The 20654-nt window shown below is 40.3% G+C and overlaps 1 long non-coding RNA gene across 2 annotated transcripts in view; it reads left to right on the top strand.

The window, feature by feature from the left end:
- Positions 1-20654, top strand: part of LOC112673151 (uncharacterized) — a 111655-nt gene that overhangs the window by 38925 nt on the left and 52076 nt on the right. For both annotated transcript variants that reach the window (XR_007409231.1, XR_007409232.1), the window contains one exon: positions 13708-13847. This is a non-coding gene — a long non-coding RNA (uncharacterized LOC112673151). The remainder of the gene's footprint in view (positions 1-13707; positions 13848-20654) is intronic.

Genomic DNA, 20654 nt, shown 5'->3' with positions numbered 1-20654 from the left:
CACTGGACTCTGGATCTTTCTCACACATGAGCTTCTCTGTGGATTCCAGCCCCGACTCAGAGCTAAAGCAGCTCTGACTAAAGCAAAACCGCACCAGCAATCTGCTCTGTGGTCTGAGTTTAGTCTAAATGTTGCCAGAGCCCCAGAAGACAAAAGGTTTGACTTGAAAGAACACATGGTTTGTGAGACTGTAGTGTTACTTTCACTTTTTCTTGACTTTGGTTCTTCCTCAGAGCAAAAGGAGGAGGCAGATGGGGAGGCCTGATTGGGGTAGTGGCTGGGCTCCCTGTCCTCACAGATGCCCTAGTGGCAGCAATTTCCTGTCTTCAGCAGGTACAACCTGTGAGGAGGAGCCTTTCCCGCCCACTCCCTGTCCCTTTATTATTCTTGGATAAGGGTGAGGAACAATGGAGGGTGGGAGCACCTCTTTTCCTTTTCCCTGCAGGTTGCCAGACCCACACAAAGAGCAAGCACTCTCCATTCTGTCACTGAAAATGCACCCCCTTCGCCCACCCTCAGGGGACTGTGGGAGTACCTTGCCTGTCTCTGCTGCGAATTCTTTGCTTTCCTCCAAGGAAAGCCCAGCAGGGTGCTGTTGGGTGGATGAGGACAGGAGAAAAGCTTTCATAAGTGCCTGACAGCTTTGAGAGAGAGACCTTAGGTGCCTGGGGGAAAATGCTTCTGTGCTTGCAGCGTGCCTCCCTGGAGACCCCCACCCCAAGGGCACTTCAGCAATGGAGGCCAGGTGCAGGGGAGGGGGAGGTGTGGGGCATATGGAGAGGACTATGGGCCAGGTGCAGGGCTCTGCAGCAATGGCAGCTGGCTCTGGCCTGCCTTCTGAGACCAAATGCTGGGGACAAGGTATACACTCAGGAACTGCCAAGTGGCAGGGCAGTAAGCTGACTGACTTTTCAGGCATGAGTGGGGGGGGGGGGGGTTGCTGACACTTTGTGTTGTGGATGACAATTTGGAGATGTGAAAAATTTTAAGAGATTGTTAGCAAGTGCGTGTGTATGGCTTGTAAAAAGATGTCTGCACCATTGATTTCGTCTCCTGACATTTTTTTCTTTTTTTGGAGTCTCTTGACATTTTTTAAAGAAGATTTTATTTTCTCATTTGAGAGAGAGCAGAGGGAAGAGCAAAGGGAGAGGGAGAAGCAGACTCCCCACTGAACAGGGAGCAGGATGCAGGGTTCCATCCCAGGACCCCGGGATCAAGACCGCAGCAGAAGGCAGATGCTTAACCGACCATGCCACCCAGGCACCCCTAGTCTCCTAACGTTTTTCTAGGAAAATCTCCCAAGTTTACCACAAAGTTGGAAGAATTTTATAATGAACACACATACGCCTACCTTCCAGATTAGTAGCATTTTAAGATACTTGTTTTATCAGATAATCTAATCATCTAGTTGTTCATCTAACCATCCATTAGCCCATCTTATTTTCTGGTGTGTTAAGAAAAATATTTGCCCCTGAATGCTTCTGCATTATAGGTTCAGTATTTATTTTTTAAAAAGATTTTACTTACTTACTTACTTACTTACTTACTTATTTATTATTTGAGAGTGAGAGAGCACATAAGCAGGGCGAAGCATGCTCCTCCACTGAGCAAGGAGCCCTCTGTGGCACTCGATCCCAGGACCCTGGGATAATGACCTGAGCTGAAGGCAGCTGCTTAACCAACTGAGCCACCGAGGTGCCCAGTGTATTTTTTAAACTGTTTTTCAGTTAAAATTTGCATACAGTGAAATGCACAAATTTTTAGTGTAGAATACAATATTTTCTATCCTTTTGTCATATTTCACAAAACTAAGCTTCTGGTTCTAGTCACAGAATTTCTACATATTTAAGAAGTGCAGTTTTTTAAAAAGATTTATTCATTCTAGAGACAGCACATGTGCATACACACACACACACACACACAAACATACCCACACATAGAAACACGAGTGGGAGGGAGAGAGAGGGAGAATCTCAAGCAGACTCTGCACTGAACCTGCACTGAGCCTGGCGCCCGACACAGGACTTGATCCCACAACCCTGAGATCACGACCTGAACCGAAACCAAGAGTCGGTCGCTAATGTGCTCCCCAGGTGCCCCAAGAAGTACAGTTTTGAAAGTAGTTGAGAACGAGAGCATATGAGGAGCATATTGTAAAGATTATATTCAGTGTAACATGAAGTTTATTCCTTTACCACCCCTGACCCTTACCTTAATTCTCCCCCCACCCCCACCCCCACCATTGGACAGAGTAGAAAGTTAAGTAGTTGATTGGTGAAGATTTTTTTTTTAAGGATCCTAAGGTGAAGGGCTAGCTACAAAGGGACTTCTGACTTTTGCCATTTGCCTGTTGGCAACCACTTTCTTCCACCTTTCCTTTCCTTTTTTAAAAAAGATTTTATTTATTCATGAGAGACGGGGGGGTGGTGGTGGTGGGGAGCAGAGACCTAGGCAGAGGGAGAAGCAGGCTCCCTGCAGGAATCGGGGACCCTGGGATCACGCCCTGAGCTAAAGGCAGACTCAACCACTGAGCCACCCAGGTGCCCCCACCTTTCCTTTTCTTAAATTCAAGGAGAAACTGTTTAGTCCTCCCAGTTCATAACAACCCAAAACTCTCCCTTGATTCTTTGTAGCTGTTCTATGAAAGTCCCAATAGAATACTCCATGGCAATTTGTGATGGTTTGTGTCCATGTAGAATTAAGGGTCCCTAGGAAATGGCAGATTACTTCAGTATTATGAGGGCCCATTTGTCATGCTCATTAGGAAAATGGGGAATGCAGATGTTGATTTTTATTTATTCTTGGTTCACTGGGGGAATCCTTACTTGGCATTATTTAATTGTCTCTACACCACTGCTCTGCCACGCAGCTTGAATGATGGAAGAAAAACCCCAAACCTGGGTAGGACAAGAATTTGCTCTGGGTCTTTGTGATGTCCTGTCTTAAAATGGTGGGGAGGCGATTGGAAAAGGTTTGGTTCTACAAATATTCAGTGTGTGCATCCAAATGCCAGGTGCTGAGGGTGAAACCAAGAAACTTAAAGATACACAGTCTAGAAGGAGTGTACTGTTTACTTGGGATGGAGAGAAGATGTAGGTATGTGATAGGTCATGAAGGATCCGGATAATCTGTGCAGTCAGGAGTTCAGAGAACAAGCAGTGGCTGGCAGCTGGTGGTGAGGAAGGTTTCTGGAGGAGGTGGTTTGAGGTGGTGGTTCTCTGTGGACAGAGAGAAAGGCAGAGGGCTTGCTGGGTCCCTGTAGATTGCTCACAGCAGAGATGCTTTTTTCCTTCAATCCAGCAGATTTGAGGAGGTCTTGATAGATATTGTCGAAAAGGCAAATTGTCAAGATTATGTCGGGCCTTAATTGGCAGATCATTTAAAAAGGCCATTACATTCTATAGTTTCTGGGATTAGTTTCCATTTTTCACCTGTGGTTAATAGAAATCATACTACACTAGAGCTTTGCTTTTTTTTTGTTTTGTTTTGTTTTTTTGGTCAAGAGAAAGAATGGTATCCATTTCCTGATTTATTATTTAAATAAAGAATTTGTGTGAGTGGTTTCTAAATAAGCTTATGAGAGAGAAATGATGCTCAAACAACCTGTGTGGCATACATTTTTAATCTGAAGGTGTAAAGGCAAGTGTCCCTCCGTCTTCATGAGAAGACTGAAGAGTTAAAAAAAAAAAAAACGACTGAAGAGTTGTGCTCCTTTTATTAATGGGGACGTGGTCACTGTTTCAACCACAAACCAACAAAAAAGGCCCAGTAGCATTTCTTATGTATAGTTACTCATCTCCTTAAATGTTGCCCCCCCCCCCCCCCCAAAAAAAAAAAAACCGAAGGGATAGGAAAACCAGAAAAGTGAGGGGGGAAGCTGGTGATTTAAAAAATACAATGAGTAACTCATTGTGGTGACTAATACCAGTGGACTCATAATGATTTAACAGTAGTGAATTTAGAAGGGATATAAGTAGCAGGAGAGCTATTTAAAGATCACTTTAATACAAAAGACCGTGGAATTGGTCACATGAATCAGGAATCCCTTTGGGAAACTTGGAAGTAGTTCATTTCTTTCACCCCTACAGAAGTCTGTCTCTCCTTTATCTCAAGGAGTCATCTTGACGAAGTTAGAGACCAGTTCTTGCAAGTATGGCTCCTTTCCCACTTGCTTCTTGGGGAGATTTCTTGGCTAATGAGTGTGCTTGTGGTTTTGCATTGAAGAAACACTGGGTGTCCACTGAGAAGCAAGAACAAGCAATTGATTTTAAAAAAAAAAAGGTTGGTGATGGTGCCTGTGAACTAGACACGAGAGGTTTGCTGGAATTTATTCTCAGTTTTTGTTTCTTTTTCTTTTTTAAAGATTTTATTTATTTATTCATGAGAAACACACACACAGAGAGAGAGAGAGAGAGAGAGAGAGAGAGAAAGAAAGAGAGAGGCAGAGACACAGGCAGAGGGAGAAACAGGCTCCATGCAGGAAGCCCCATGTGGGACTTCAGGATCCAGGACTCCAGGATCACAACACAAGCTGAAGGCAGACGCTCAACCACTGAGCCACCCAGGCCTCCCTCAGTTTTTGTTTCTAATCATGGTGTACAAATAAAAGAATAGATCAACCGTCCTTTTTGTAAACATTTCATTCAATTTTTTTAAGCAGAAAGTTTTAAAATTGAGAATTACAGCATTTAAATAGAGCAACTGTACAGCTGACCAAAAAAGTGCAAAGATGGGAAAGTCCATGGTAGAATTTCCAGTTATCTGAGTGTTAACCAGAAAATGTTTTTTTCCCCATCCTTGTTGAAAATATATTTTTAAAAGATTTTATTTATTCATGAGACAGAGAGAGGCAGAGACATAGGCAGAGGGAGAAACAGGCTCCCTGAGGGGAGCCTGATGCAGGACGTGATCCCAGGACCCCGGGATCACAACCTGAGCTGAAGGCGGATGCTTAACCACTGAGCCACCTTGGTGCCCTGAAAATATTTTTAAATGTTCATTTCCCTTGAAACTTCTTTTTCCTAACTCCACTCAACCCCGACACAGATAAGGGGATTCGCTGTTATTTCTTGTCATGTAGGTATGTGATAGGTCCTATTTTTATTATTTTTTATTTTTTAAGTGTTTGAAAAGATGTTATTTATTTGAGAGAGGGAGCATGAGCCAAGAGACAGAGGGAGAGGGAAAAGCAGACTCCCTGCTGAGTATGGAGCCTTATGCAGGGCTCCATTCCAGGACCCTAGGGTCAGTACCTGAGCTGATTGAGTGAGCCCCCAGGCACCCCTGTCTTATTTTTATTGATACTGATTATTGACTGGTCTCTTGTCATCCTCATTAGACTGAGGCCAAGGCCACCATGTGGGTTATTATTACAATACCAGCACCCATGGAACCCAGTGTCTAGCAAGTCCTAGGTACTTAATTAGTTGATCAAAGAACTAATACCATAAATCATACATTAAAAATGGATTTATCTAGGTAGTGTCTTGGGGATTATGATGCTGTATCGGATTTTTTTTTTCTTTTTTTTTTCTTTTAAAGACTTTATTTATTCATGAGAGGCACAGAGAGAGAGGTAGAGACACAGGCAGAGGGAGAAACAGGCTCCATGCAGGGAGCCTGACGTGGGACTCAATCCCCGGGCTCCAGGATCATGCCCTGGGTGGAAGGCAGGTGCTAAACCACTGAGCCACCCAGGGATCCCCTGTATCAGATTTTTTTTCTTGAAAAAGATCTCAAACTCACTAAACCTAGAACATAATTACATATTCAATTTTTAGTTAAAATCTTTATTTTTAATTTTTTTTAAAGATTTTATTTATTCATGAGAGACCCGGAGAGATAGAGAGGCAGAGACACAGGCAGAGGGAGAAGCAGGTTCCATGCAGGGAGCCCGACGTGGGACTTGATCCTCGGTCTCCAGGATCAGGGCCTGGGCTGAAGGTGGCACTAAACCACTGAGCCACCTGGGCTGCCCGTTTTTTTCTTTTTTAAAAAAAAGGTTTTTTTATTTTTTTAAAAATTTTTTATTTAATTATGATAGTCACAGAGAGAGAGAGAGAGAGAGAGAGAGAGAGCCTGAGACACAGGCAGAGGGAGAAGCAGGCTCCATGCACCGGGAGCCCGATGTGGGATTCGATCCCGGGTCTCCAGGATCGCGCCCTGGGCCAAAGGCAGGCGCCAAACCGCTGCGCCACCCAGGGATCCCCAAAAAAAGGTTTATTTATCTTTAGTAATCTCTATACTCAATGTGGGGCTCCAACTCATGATCCAGAGATCAAGAGTCACATACTCTACTGACTGAGCCAGCCAGGTGCCCCTCCCATTGTTTTTCCTGTTGCATTTTATTTTCTCTCAGTATTTGGGATTTCCAGGCACTTGGGTCACTCTTAAATTTTAGATGTATATATAGATAATATGTAATTTATAATATATTTTAATTTATAATATATAACAAACATATTTAAATATATTATAAATTCTACTGAATAAGTATTTCTTTTTTAGTATGATAAATATATAAGAAAATTACCTCAATGTGTGAATTCGAAGAGCATGAATAGGGAAGACAAAACCTCAGGTTTTCTTGGTGAAGATATTATCTGAAGGTCTTTGAAGAATTTATTGAACGAAATATTTAAATTCAGGTCTATAGGCAAGTTCATGAACAATTTTAATGGTTTAGAAATAATGAATTGAAATTCTTTTTTTTTGAATTGAAATTCTTATTAAAGCATATGAGATTCTCTCCGTTTAATTTCTTCAACATGAAAAAGCATACCCTTGCATGTAAAGCTATACATAGTTTAAGTGATTTTGTCTTAAATTTAGCAGGCTTATTTTTCAGAGCTAGGGGTGCTGAGATGCAGACTCACGAAATACCGTTCCCTCCAAACTGATGGTTAATTTAGATGAAGTTTTAGAGTACCAGCAAAAACATTTTATACAGCTTGGTGTTGTATTAAAGGAAAATTTCATGTAAAATTTTTGCTTTCACAATTAGAACAAATTGTTTTTAAAAGGAAATAGTTTGTAAGATCCAGTTTGGTTATCGCATTCTATCATTTATAAGTTTTGTTGGTTATATGAAAATGAGAAGCGAATACAGAGAGGGATTTTTATGGACATTTGATGGAAGAGTTGCCTCAGGCTTTTGCATGCCACCTTAATGCTCTTAAGTTGAGAGCATCTCCGTTTTTATGTCTTCTGGCTTGGGCTGGGGCCAGGTGTTAAAAGTATTGTCTCTCTTATGTAGGATCACTATTTCCAGTTGGTTCTGAAGTTACTATAAATGTTTATCCTGTAACATTCAGAGATCGAATGCTTTCCCATCTTATCTGAGTTCAGGACTTTGCAAATAGGTTAGTAAATGGCATGACTCTATTTTCATTTTGACATCTAAGCATCCCCAAAGGGATTTAATCCTTTAAATTTTTTTTTCACATTAGCAATGTTTGATATCTATTTCCTAAAATCAAACTTCAGAATGGAATGGAATTTAACATCCTGGGTTTATTAGAGCCTCTCAGCAGAGAGCAGTGGCAAGGAACACGGATGATAGAAATGTTTTACAAGGAAGATATTGAATAGACCAGGAAATGCTATAGGATACATTATATTGAAGTGCAGAAGCCAAACCATATGGGAACTGGTAGACTCTTAGCTATTTGCAGGAAGATGAGAAGTGTGTGTGTGTGTGTGTGTGTGTGTGTTTTAAGAGAAAAAGGGGCAAAAGTGCAGAGGGAGAGAGCAAATCCCAAGCAGGTCCACACCCAGTGTATGAGCCCTATGCAGGGCTTGATCTCACAACCCTGAGATCATGACTTGAGCCAAAATCAAGAGTTGGATGGACCCTTAACTGGCTAAGCCACCTAGGCACCCCAAGGATGGGAAGTTTCTAATGTTGGTCACCACTAAAGTGCATGGGTTGATTCAGACTGTAGAGGATGTGGCACAAAGTAAGGGCTCAATAAATGTGATGAATGACCGAATTCATTAAACCTTATCTTAAAATTCTGGAATGCTAATGAAGCTTGAATCTGACAACTTAAGAAAATAAAGCGAACATTGTTTTATGTAGCGTTAGTCAAGTCATAGAATCCATTGTACAAAGAGATGGTGCCTATTGACGCTATAAAATAAGCTCAAGAAAAATTGGTGTAAGGTGATGATTGATGGGGAGGGTAAGAGGTGTCTCTGGTAACTCTAGAAAATAGGGTGCCACCTAGTGGAACCATTTCACTAATGGCGTATTTTGCATTAAACACTTTGAAAATTTAGGTTCTTCGTAAAACCTGTAGCGATTGATTTTCTTTCTCAAAGAGTGCTTTTTTAAAACTTTTTTCTTTGAGTTAATTTTGTATTTGCTGAAGAGTTGTAAAAATAATACAGTTCCTATATAATCCTCACCCAGCTTCCTCAATCTTACATTAACAATGATACACTTATCAAGACATGGAAATGAACGTTGATGCGAAACTACCGACCCAATTCCAGATTTTGTTTGGATCTCGCTATTTTCCCACTGATGTACTTTTCTGTTCCAGGATCTCATCTAGGACCTACAGTGTTTTTTTTTTAATAAAGATTTTATTTATTTATTTATGAGAGATACACAGAGAGGGAGAGAGAAGAGAGAGAGGCAGAGACACAGGCAGAGGGAGAAGCAGGCTCCATGCAGGAAGCCTGACTTGGGACTCAATCCCATGTCTCCAGGATCAGGCCCTGGCCTGAAGGCGACACTAAACCACTAGCCACCCGGGCTGCCCCCCTACAGTGTTTTTAGTCATCTAAAAGAGATGAGAGATCCCTCATCTCCAATCTGAGACAGGCCCTCAGTTCAAAGAGTGTCTATTATAAATAATCTCTTAGGAGTTTTTGATAATAAAGAGGATTTAGAATATAAAAGGTAGTCATAAAATAAGAATTTTGATCTGGATTCTCGTGGTGAGCATTGTAGAGTTGTCAAATCACTATGTTGTACACCGGAAACTAGTGTAACATTGTGTGTCAGCTATACTTAAATTAAAATATTTGATCTAGCAATATTTATCCTGTTTATACATTTCATTTCACCCAATCTTTTTTTTTTTAAGATTTTATTTTTAAGGAATCTCTACACCTAATGTGGGGCTTGAACTCACGACCCTGAGATCAAAGAGTCAGTCACATGCTCTATCAACTGAGCCAGCCAGGTGCCCCTCCTTTAAAGACCACCTCAAGTCTTTTTTTTTTTTTTTTAAGATTTTATTTATTTACTCATGAGAGACACAGAGAGAGGCAGAGACACAGGCAGAGGGAGAAGCAGGCTCCACACAGGGAGCTTGATGGTGGGACTCGAGGGACTTGATCCTGGGACTCCAGGATCATGCCCTGGGCCAAAGGCAGGTGCCAAACCGCTGAGCCACCCAAGGATCCCTCCCTCAAGTCTTTTAAAATCACTTTTTATATTCGGAGAGTGCTGTAGAAAGTTTTACAAAAAAAGCTACTGAAAAGTAGTGAGAGGCAGGAATGAATCTTTGACAGTTTTCTCATTTTACTTGAAAGAAAATTGAGCCATAGGGGAGTTTTATATTTTCCTTCACTTGAACAGCAGTTTCATGCACACCGGCAGGTAGAAAAAAGGACGACAAATTACACAGCAATTGAAAAGTAAACCTCATTTCACTGACATTTTTTATTATGACAGTAACTGAGATTTAAAATGAAAGACGAGACTTCTCAAATTTTATACTGTCGAATAAATCAAATGTATTATTCCTCAAAAGTTGGTATCTTTAATGCTTTGAAATGCTCTCAACACATATATGCTTATCGAGTTTTATCTAGTTTTTTTAAACCAATTATTGGAATTATCAATTTCAAGACTTTTAAAGTAACTTTTTGCTGCTTTGTATGTAGAAATAAAGATTTGTATTACAAGTTACTTCAAAAATACAAGTGATTTTGCTTTTGTTTTGTTTTGTTTTTTTGTTTTTTGGTCCTTAAACATCAGTTATTTCGCTCTCAAATTAACATAATGGTTTGAGGAATCATGATTAAGTTGGAAGATGCTGTGTAGGAAAGAAGAAATGACAAGTTGGGGGTGCAATGTGAAGCTTACTTTATTTGGTTTATGGCTTCATTACTCAGACTATTGCCTTTTGCACTGCATGAGTATCCCCTGAATCTGTTGACTTCAGTGAATTCTGGGGTACCTGAAAGTAGTGGGAAGGCCTGGAATTTCCACACAGGATATAACATTATCCTTTAGTGTTGCCCCTTACCCACCTTTCTCAGATCAACTCCAGTATGGTGATACCATATGAAATGAAACTTCCTTCTAAACCAAGAGGAATGACTCAGGAAGGCCTCCTTGGCCAACAGAAGACTGGCTTATTCAGAAAACTCATCATCAGGTTGATGTTGGCATGAGGGAAGGATGGATGTGCTATGTTTCCAAGATACCAACAGTTTTTTGAGCTGTGGTCTGCCCTTAAAGTAGCCAAGCTTGCAGAGGCTGTGGGACTTTGGAAAGCCAGAGTGTCTGCTTTCCCAGAATGCTTCACTTGACTGGGAAATACAAAGGTGTTGCTTTTCTATTAATTGTATAAAAACCATATTTTTTGCTCAGTACATTTTAATTCCTGTCTTTTTGTATGTGCATACGTCAAGTTATTTGAGACTTAAACACAGAAAGGAATTGCCTGCTGTTAAGGCAACCTAGAGAAGTAGAGAAATCAGTGATTCAGATTTCTTAACCCTACTATTAGGAACCTTTCTCTCATTTCCTTTGACCCCAGGCAACACAACGGGGATGGAGGTGGGGGCACTTCTCACCTGGTGCTCTCCTGTCTGACAGAAATAAATTAGTATATAGTATTTATTCATATGTGTAGCTGTTAGCTATTACTCCGGTTTGGGTAAAGTAGTTGAAACTTAACCAGAGCCTCAAGGAATTAATAACTGAAGGCCAAGGACTTAACCATTTTAGGTTTGTGAACATTTGAGCAAAGTGAGAATTTTGCTGCCACTCACTTGCTACTCACACTGGGGCCAGCCCTGCCAGTTTCTAATCACATAAGAAACACGCAAAGTGAATTTTATAAAAACTGCTAATTATAAATATGATTTCCTCTGGAACACAGGAAGCAAGCATTTGTGAGGCCTGGGAATGAAAGGAGGCTTTTCCAAATGAAGCCGTTTACACCCATGTACTAAATAGATTGTATATGTCTTGTGAACTGAACTTGAGAGCTGCATATACACATTCCGAAGGATGTGGGAGAGATCAAGAACTTCCCTATTTGGCTGTATGATTCTAGAAATTTGTATGTCTATATGTTTATTCTAGGTGGAACCTTAAATAATTTTTACATTCAAATAATTTGGGGGGCACCTGGGTGGCTCAGTGGTTGAGCATCGTACTTTGGCTCAGGGCGTGATCTCAGAGGCCTGGGATGGAGTCCTGCATCAGGTTCCCCGCAGGTAGCCTGTTTCTTTCTCTGTGTTTCATGAGTAAACAAATCTTTAAAAAAAAATTCTGTGCTAATGTTTAGCAAGGTAGTGATTATTTTTCATGTGCCTCCATGTTTTATTTTGACAATTAACCATTAAGTATTTTTCTTAATACGGACACATTTTTTATTATTTTAAGTAAGCTCTATGCCCAATGTGGGGCTTGAACTAATGATCCCAAGATCAAGGGTCACATGTACTACCAACTGAGCCAACCAGGCACTCTGTCATAAGACATTCTTAAATAACATTTTTGTTCCATTTCTGTATTTTATCTCTTACAGTAAGTGGGAAAAATTATATTGCTTCTTCTTGCAGTTGTTAATAAGCAAACATTTCTTTGTTCTTTTTTTTTTTTTTTAAAGTATGCTCCACACCCAGTGTGGAGTCCAATATGGGGCTTGAACTCATGACCCTGAGATCAGCGTCTGGGGTGAAATCAAGAGTCAGACACTTAACCAACTGAGCCACCCAGGTGCCCCTCTTTGTGCTTTTTAAGGAGAACTTCTTTATTTTTTTATTTTTTTAATTTTTTTCATTTATTTATGATAGAGAGAGAGAGAGAGGCAAAGACACAGGCAGAGGGAGAAGCAGGCTCCATGCACTGGGAGCCTGACGTGGGATTCGATCCCGGGTCTCCAGGATCGCGCCCTGGGCCAAAGGCAGGCGCTAAACCGCTGCGCCACCCAGGGATCCCGAGAACTTCTTTAAAATGGTGGAAGTCAGACATTATATGCATAGCGTGAAGGTCCAAGGAAGGTAGTTGGAGTGACAAAAGAGGAGTTCATGCTCCCCTTAGAAATATCGAGAGATCGAGTGTCCCTTTGTACAGTAGTTAGTGTAAACCCACTTATTCTGAATGAATTTTCTTCTACTGACTCTCAACGTAGGTTCCTTTATGTTAACTTTTGACTACAGTAGTAGTTACTGCTTTTTAAGATTTATTTATTTATTATTCATTCATTCATTCATTCATTCATTTATTCATTTATTTATTTATGAGAGACACAGAGGCAGAGACATAGAGAGAGGGAGAAGCAGGCTCCCTATGGGGAGCCTGATGCGAGACTTGATCCTAGGACTCCGGGACCAAGGCCTTAGCCAAAGGCAGACACTCAACCACTGAGCCACCCAGGTGCCCCAGTTACTCGATTTTTAAAAACGGACTTTTATCACTGCAAATTGAGAACACTTCAAGTGGGTATAAGAACAAGGCTGTTTAAAATGAATGACCAGGATGTTAAATTGTCCCCTGGGTTGTTCAATGTTATGTGTTTGAGTCCTTATGTTCTGTGAGTGAGTAGTTTCTGTTTCGTACTTTGTACAGTTCTTAGTACTTCATAAATTTTGGGTATTCTATAGCTATATTGGGTTCCCAGAGCATGTAATATTCTTAAATTGAAGGCCTATGGAAGAGTCTTGTACAGTGTTTAATGAGTGCTAAGGTTTTCCTCTATTGGAATTATGAAAAAAATACATTTTTCTTTATGTACTTTAAATCCTGCATGCTTTTAAAATAGGCTGGGTTTGGCTCTGCTGTTTTCATGACCTTCCCTTCATTATTATTGACAGTCTTAGAGAATGAGGCCTTTGCTGGTAGGTTAACTTGATTGTAATTTGTATGTGTCACAAAAGTACACGCTTGTTCTTTCATCATCAATACTAAATCAGAGTACTCTTTTAAACCTTGGATTTTCTTTTGTCCACTCCTTGCACTCTTAGCTGTGGGCTAAACAAGGGTGTTGAGATTAGCATGGGGCCCTGGGTTTTGGGTGAGCTATTTATTGACTTGATACTGTGCTCATCTTACACATTTATAACAACTCCATCCTTTGTAAAAGAGTTCCCAGCCTGTAAGAGGATGTTGTACTTTAAGATCAGTCTTGGTTAATGTGAGAGAGGTTTGTAGCATCTGGGGAATGGAGTTCTAGAAATTTGATTATAAGGAAAGGGAGCGAGGGATGTGGTCTGTCCTGTTTTGAGTTGAGCAAGGTGTCTAGGAAGTTTTCTTTGAAGCCTGCATTTACTCATTGGTGTCAATTTTTTAAATCCTGGTCCATCTTCCCCTTCTCAGGAACCACATAGTAAAAGATAGGCATATTTGGTAATTAAATACCTGGCATAGGGAGAAGTAACAAAGATTGCTGTTTTCAGAAGGGAAGCATAGTGTTCTAGATCCATTCCTCCCTTCTTTTTTTTTTTTTTTAACAGAGGGAGAAACTGAGTCCTGAAAGGTTGTGACATTCTTGAAGTTATACAAAGAAGTAGCATACAGCTCATCTTGAAGTAATATGAGAGCAGCCTCTAGTTGATTGGCACCCTCTTCAAGAGAAATACTTTTGCTCAGCTTGGTGAGTATTGCCATTCTGATTACATCACTTACGATTTTTTTAAAGATAGGTTAAACTTACATTGAAGAAATACATATGTTGCTTTTGAAATGGAGACTTTTGGGTAATATTTAGATCTATCCATATGTTATGGTTTAGGCCAGATTAACCAGCCAGTTTCAGATCGGTTTTTTTGGGAAAGCTTAGATGTATATTCATTCGAAGTCTCTGTTAAATCACAGCTTGTAGAAGCTATTTCCAAACGGCCTTTCATTTACTGGTTAAATTAAGGATACTTCTTGGGGTGCCTGGCTGGCTCAGTGAGAGGAGCATGTGACTCTTGATCTCAGGGTTGTGAGTTCAAGCCTCACGCTGGGTGTAGAGATTACTTAAAAAAGATGCTTCTGAGGAAAAGATCGTGTGCTCCGAATCGAGGCCGGCCATCCTTCCTTGGTGTTTGCTGTGCTATACCTCCCTTCCATCTGCCTTTGAAGCATCATGTTCCTGTGTCCTGACTGCTTCCTTTTTGGTGTCCCTCTGTCCCCATGTACTTTGGCTCCCGGAGGGCCCAGGGGCTCAGGTCCAGGTAGAGGACCTCACCAGGCAGCTCAATCCCCCTTTCCCATCCACCACTGGAGAGTCACAGTGAGTTGTCACCTGCCTGGAAAGCTCCCCTGGGGTTCTGATCTACCACCAGGGGGGAGAAATACTTGCTGTAATGAGTGAAGGACCCCTTTCTATGGAATGAAGCTCAGAAAGTGACATGAATAATAAAAATTTCTGGTTGGAATCCTTGTTTGAGGTCAAAGGAGAGCTTTTTTCTCCTATTTTCTCATGGGTCTTCGTTTGTTGAACACCTAAGTGTGCCAGGCTCTAAAAACAGTATGGCCACACTTACATCCTTACTGCAACAGTGTAAGGAAGAGATTATTGGCCGTATGTTAGATATGAGGTCATAGATATTTAAGAGAGGCATTCAAGTCATATGATCAGAGTTAGTAAACCATAGAGGGGATTGGTTAGTTTTGCTTGTCTGTTTTTACCGAACCATCCTATGACAAAAATACAAAATAGATGTTTGGTTTGTTACTCCCTTTCTTTCTTTTTTTTTTTTAAGAAGTTTTTTTATATCTTTTTTTTTAAGATTTTTATTTATTTATTCATGAGAGATAGATAGAGAGAGAGAGAGAGAGAGAGAGAGAGAGAGACAGGCAGAGGGAGAAGCAGGCTCCATGCAGGGAGCCTGACGTGGGACTCGATCCTGGGTCCCCAGGATCACATCCCGGGCTGAAGGCAGTGGTAAACCACTGGGCCACCGGGGCTGCCCTGATACTCCCTTTCTTACTTGGATATCAGTATGAATAACAAGATCATGATCTTTCAAGGTATATACTTTTGGTTTTGCAGAATTTTTGTCTGATAATTAAATTGTGTATTTGTTCAAAAAAGCAGTTTTTTTGAAGTTGCACTATATGTCAGACTCTATACTAGGTGCTCCGGATACCACAGGGAATGTATATAAAAGTAAGTATTATTGGGCAGCCCGGGTGGCTCAGCGGTTTAGTGCTGCCTTCAGCCCAGGGCCTGATCCTGGAGACCCGGGATCGAGTCCCACGTTGGGCTCCTTGCATGGAGCCTGTTTCTCCTTCTGCCTGTGGCTCTGCTTCTCTCTCTCTCTCTCTCTCTCTGTGTGTGTGTGTGTGTCTCTCATGAATAAATAAATAAAATCTTTTTTAAAAAAGTATTATTCTTACCTAGTCCTGAGAAAAAACTAGAAACTTTATCTGTGCGACTCACAGAATTGCTGAGCCAATTGGGTATTTCTTGAGGTTACTTAGCTAGCTCCTGAAGGTCTGGGGTAAATGCAAACTAAATCATTCTGTGACTAATAATTTTTAAGGAGGGAGATTCCATTAAGCCTTTAAGATAGCTACTGCTTGAGACTGGTCTAGCCTGGTGTGATGATGATAAATTTTTTCTGCACCTTCACAGTTGGCTGGTATATATGTGCATTTTAAACCAAATACATTTTAAAACCTTCCATTCTATACCTTTGACCAAAATAACCACCCTCAGAGGTTTGGAATTGACAAGCAGAGAGCCCAGGCAGGTGCTCAGACTCCTGTTTAGTACTGGTGTGGTTGGAACCCTACCCACTGTGGTGACAGTCTCTGACATTACTCCTATTTTTCTGTTCCAAACTGTTTTGGTCAGTTTGCCCTATGTTGCAACGTGGTTTAGAAACTTCTAGGAACATCTCTTCTCGTAATTATCACAGGTGCCTCATAGGGGACTTGACTTGGTTTTTTTATTCCAGAACACTCTATGCTTCCTATAGAAATACATGCCTATTTTTTTTTTTGTTCTTAATTGATTGCTGTGGTGAAAAGAGCCTGACCTCCTATTATGATAGAATTACCAGATCATGGGGTATAGACTTGAATCTGTTTCATCAAGCTCTCCCAAATGGGGTTTTACCATCTTACTGTAAAGCTACAGGTCTCTGGTTCTATGATTGTATTTATGCCTTTAAAGTATAGGGAGGAAATTAGAAAACTTTTAAGTGCTTCCATTATGAGAGTGCCCATTGTAGGGGAAATCTCTCCCAAAAGAATAACTAGATCGAATATTTATAGAACTTTCCCATTAAATTTGTTAATATTTATCAAGTTCTGAGATAAGCTAGAAGCTCTGTGTATATTTTTGTATGTCCTTTCTTCACTGTCAAGGTGTGGAAACACAGAATCCTAGATTCATTCCCTGCTCTGAGGAACTACCTGGTTTACCCAGCAAGGAGCTCTTGCTCCCTGGAGTATGTCATGCTGGTTGCTGGAGCCAGTTTCAGGGCCTTTGTGGCCACAGGGCTATTTCCCCTGCAGGTATCTGGCTAATGCTTGGCTTGAGTCACCACAAAGTGGCTCCTTTGTCTTGGTCCTACAAAATTGCCCAGAGCTAGAATCATTACTTCTTTCATTGTCCATCTTTTTGTCTTAGCTCCTTGTTCAACTACTAACTTGGAGCTCTCCTCCATGTATCCATCTGAGATTGTGCTTTAGATACAGGACTAAAGCACTTTTAGGTTGTAGACTTTGCCAACAGGAAGTTTTATTTAATCACCAAACAATCACATGGAATCATTCCTCAGTTTACCAAGGTGAAATTTTTCCTCTGGGACCATGTGACTAATTCTAGTGCTGGTGGTGGTGGGTTGTGTCTTAAGCCTTTTGAAGGCAATGTACTTCCTCTGCCTACATTTCTCTCAACCTTCACACTCGTTTCTATTCATCTGTGTAATCATTTAATGTCTGTATTCCCTACTGAAGGTGATGTTCTATGATGACAGGAACTTTCATCATGTTGCCTCACATACATAGTAGCTGTCCAGTCAACACTTATTTTTACATATAGGTGTAAATAGCACTGACCTGGGACCCCGCCACTTGGGCTGCAGTCCCATTCTGACCTCTGCAAGTATATGACCTTGAGCCAGTCACTTCCCGTGTCTAGAACAGTCTCCTCATCTTGTGAAAGAAGGCAGGCCATGGGCAGGGAGATTCATGAGGTGGCGTTCAGCTTTACGAGTTTCAGTTTGTGTCTGACTAAATGGAGGAAGAATTACAGCCAGTCTTTTGAATGCCACGACTTTATTTCCATACCCTGGCTGATTCTATTGAAGTGCTCTGCCTTGGGCTGGGAATGGCTGGCCCACTGCCTTCTTGAGAAGCCTGTGCCAGAACCCGAGTCACCTCCTTTGGGACATCTGAGGGCAGTGTGTTTTCCAGACTTTTTCTGTAGCAGTTGAATTCTCTTCCCGATAATAAAAGAATTAAAAAGGCTGTTCATTATAGGTGGGGTAGAAGCCATGTTGGCACTTGACCTGTGCCTTGGGTACATGCTGTGTGTAAGATAGAAGTATCTCAGAAGGTGGTTTGGAGGGTAGTTGGCTCTGATGGTGAGGGTGTGGAGACTCTGGCCTTCCTTGGCCAGCTTTACACTTAGACCTGACCCTACCCCCCATACCAACCTGCAAGCCCCAGTGCCACCTCCACCCCCGTGGTTCCCAGCTCACGTCATAGAAAAACATTCTGGTCTGACCAGGTAACAGACATTTGGGTGGCTGCATTAACTATACTGGCCAGGCCAGTCTCAGAAACAAGGAATCTGCACTTTACCCCCTGAGCCTCCCTGTAACTTCCACCTTCCCCCTCTCCCCCACCACTATCCAATTACTAACAAGATTGGAAAACTCTCTGTGACAGTCCAAAAGATCTTGGATCAAATTGTCTCTTTTCTAATCTAGGAGAAGTCAGATAGGAATCCAACAAGAACTTCTTAGACCAATCCTGAAAAAATTACAACCTATCCAAACTCACCTGAGTTGATATCTATAACCTTGGTAGTCTTATAATCATTAATAAAACTGAATTCATGGTTAAAAACCCTCTGAAGAAGAAATTTGCAGTCCCAGATGGTTTTGAAAATAAATTCTAACAAGCATTTAAGGAAGAAAGTAACACCAGTTTTAGACCATCTATTTTACAAAAGAGGGTAAACTTGCCAGTTTATTTCACAAGGTCAAAATCACTGATACTAAGGATGGTAAAAAGCAAAACAGCAGTGAGAAACCCACAGACCAATATCCTCATAAACATAAACAAATTCTTCAAAGGATATAAGCAGTATTAATTGTCAAATTTATGCGTGTAGAGTTGTTTGTTATATTCCCTTATTCTTTTAAATATCGGTGGCATCTGTAGTGAAACCCCCTCTTTAATTGGGTAAGAAATAAGGTTTTCCTTTGTCAGTCTTGCTATATGCTTAACAATTTTGATAGTGTCAGAGAACCGGCTTTGGTTTTTGTTAATTTTTTTTCTATTGTTTTTTAGCTTTCAATTTCATTTATTTCTGCCCTTATCCTTAATATTCCCCTACCTCTTTGCTTTGGATGTATTTTACTCCTTATTTTCTAGTTTGTACAGATGGAAACTTAGATTATCGATTAGAGACACTTCTTTTTTTTTCTGGTATAAATATTGAATATAAATTTCCCTAGAAGCACCATTTTAACTGCATCCCACACATTTGATGTTGTATTTTTATCTTGTTCAATACAAAAAAATTTTTTTCACTTGAGACTGGTTTTTTTAGCCATATGCTGTTTAGAAGTATATTGTATTTAGAAATTTCCCTTTTCTCTGTGTTTTGTTTCGGTCTTCATTCTCTTTTGTTTTGATTTCTAGTTTAACTTCATTATGATCAGAAGACATACTTTGTATGTCTTCCAGTTCTTTTGAATTTAAGTTTTATACTTCAGGGTACAGTCAGTCTTGATGAGTGTTTTACAAGTACTTTGAAAGAATACGTATTCTGTTTATGTTACTGTTTTGTAAATACTCCCTTCAATTGGTTGGTGGTATTTTCTGTTTATTATTTCTATATATTATTGAGAGTGGAATGCCAAAGCTTTCAACTGTGACATCAGATTTATTTCTCCTTTGAATTCCGTCAGTTTTTGCTTCCTTTATTTTGAGGGTTTGTATGTGGGTACAAATGTACTTAGGATTGTCCTGTCTTGTCAAACTGACCCTTTTGTCATTCTGTAACATCTTTCTTTGTCCCTGGTAATGCAGTTGTCTTTGTTTATAATTTTTATTTTTTTATGTAATCTCTACACCCAGCCTGAGGCTCAAACCCATAACCCCAAGATCAAGAGTTGCTTGTCCCACCCACTGAACCAGCCAGGTACCCCACAACTCCAGTATTCTTTTGAAAGGTTGTTTGCTTGTTATACCTTTCCCCTCCTTTTACTTTTAACTTAATACTAATAATATATTTCAAGTGAGTTTTTCATAAAATGTAGTTGGTTCTGATTTTTTAAATTCATTTTCACAACCCATGTCCTTTTTTTTTCCATGTCCTTTAATTTACTGTTTAGACCATTTTAATTGACTGTAATTGTTGACACGCTTGGATTCATCCTGCCATTTGACTATTGATTTTCATTCCTGTTTTATGTGTTCTGCCTTTTGAGTTATTTGAATATTTCCTAGTGTTTTATTTTAATTCATCTCTTGTATGTCTCCTTATATCTTTTTTTGTGTATGTGTGCCTGCTCTGAGGATTACAATGTATACCTACTTTACTGGTTTAAGGGGACTGTGGAGACCTTACCACTCTTCTCTTGTTAAATTTATCTTATGGTTACAATGGCATGCACTGAAAACCCCATAGACAATGTTACAATTTATGCTTACAACAAAGAGCTCAAGAGGAGAAGTAGAGTGGTTTTTTTTTTTTAAACCCAGATGTTTACCATTTCTGCTGCTCTTTCTTAATTCCTGATGTTCCGTGTTTCCTTGTGGTATCATTTCCCTTTTGTCTAAAGAGCTTTCTTTAGCTTTTATCTTAGAGGAAGTCAGTTGCATGTAAGTGATCTTAGTTTTCCTTCATCGGAGAATATCTGTCTTTTGCCCTCATTCCTGAAAGATCTATTTGCTGGATATAGAATTCTATGTTGGCAGTTCTTCGCTGAAGTGCATAAGATATATTGGGCCACATCTTTCTCTCTTCCATGGTTTCCAGTAAGGAATCCATAGCCATTTGAGTTTTTGTGCTTAGAGGTAATATGTTTTCTCTCACTCCTTTCAAGATAGTTTTGTGTCTGGTTTTCAGCACATTTTTCTTTGGGTTTATCCTAGGTGAGGTTCGTTCTGCTTTTTGAATTTGTAGATTTATGTCCCTTGGGATATTTTAGCAAGTCTCCAGCCACTAGTTTGTTAAATTTTATTTCTGCAATGCACTTTCTCCTCTGTTTTTGGGACTTCTGTG

This window comes from Canis lupus, chromosome X, assembly GCF_003254725.2.
Source record: "Canis lupus dingo isolate Sandy chromosome X, ASM325472v2, whole genome shotgun sequence".
In the NCBI taxonomy this organism is placed as follows: domain Eukaryota; kingdom Metazoa; phylum Chordata; class Mammalia; order Carnivora; family Canidae; genus Canis; species Canis lupus.
The sequence above is the reverse complement of the archived record's forward strand: the minus strand, read 5'-3'. Positions and strand labels throughout refer to the sequence as shown.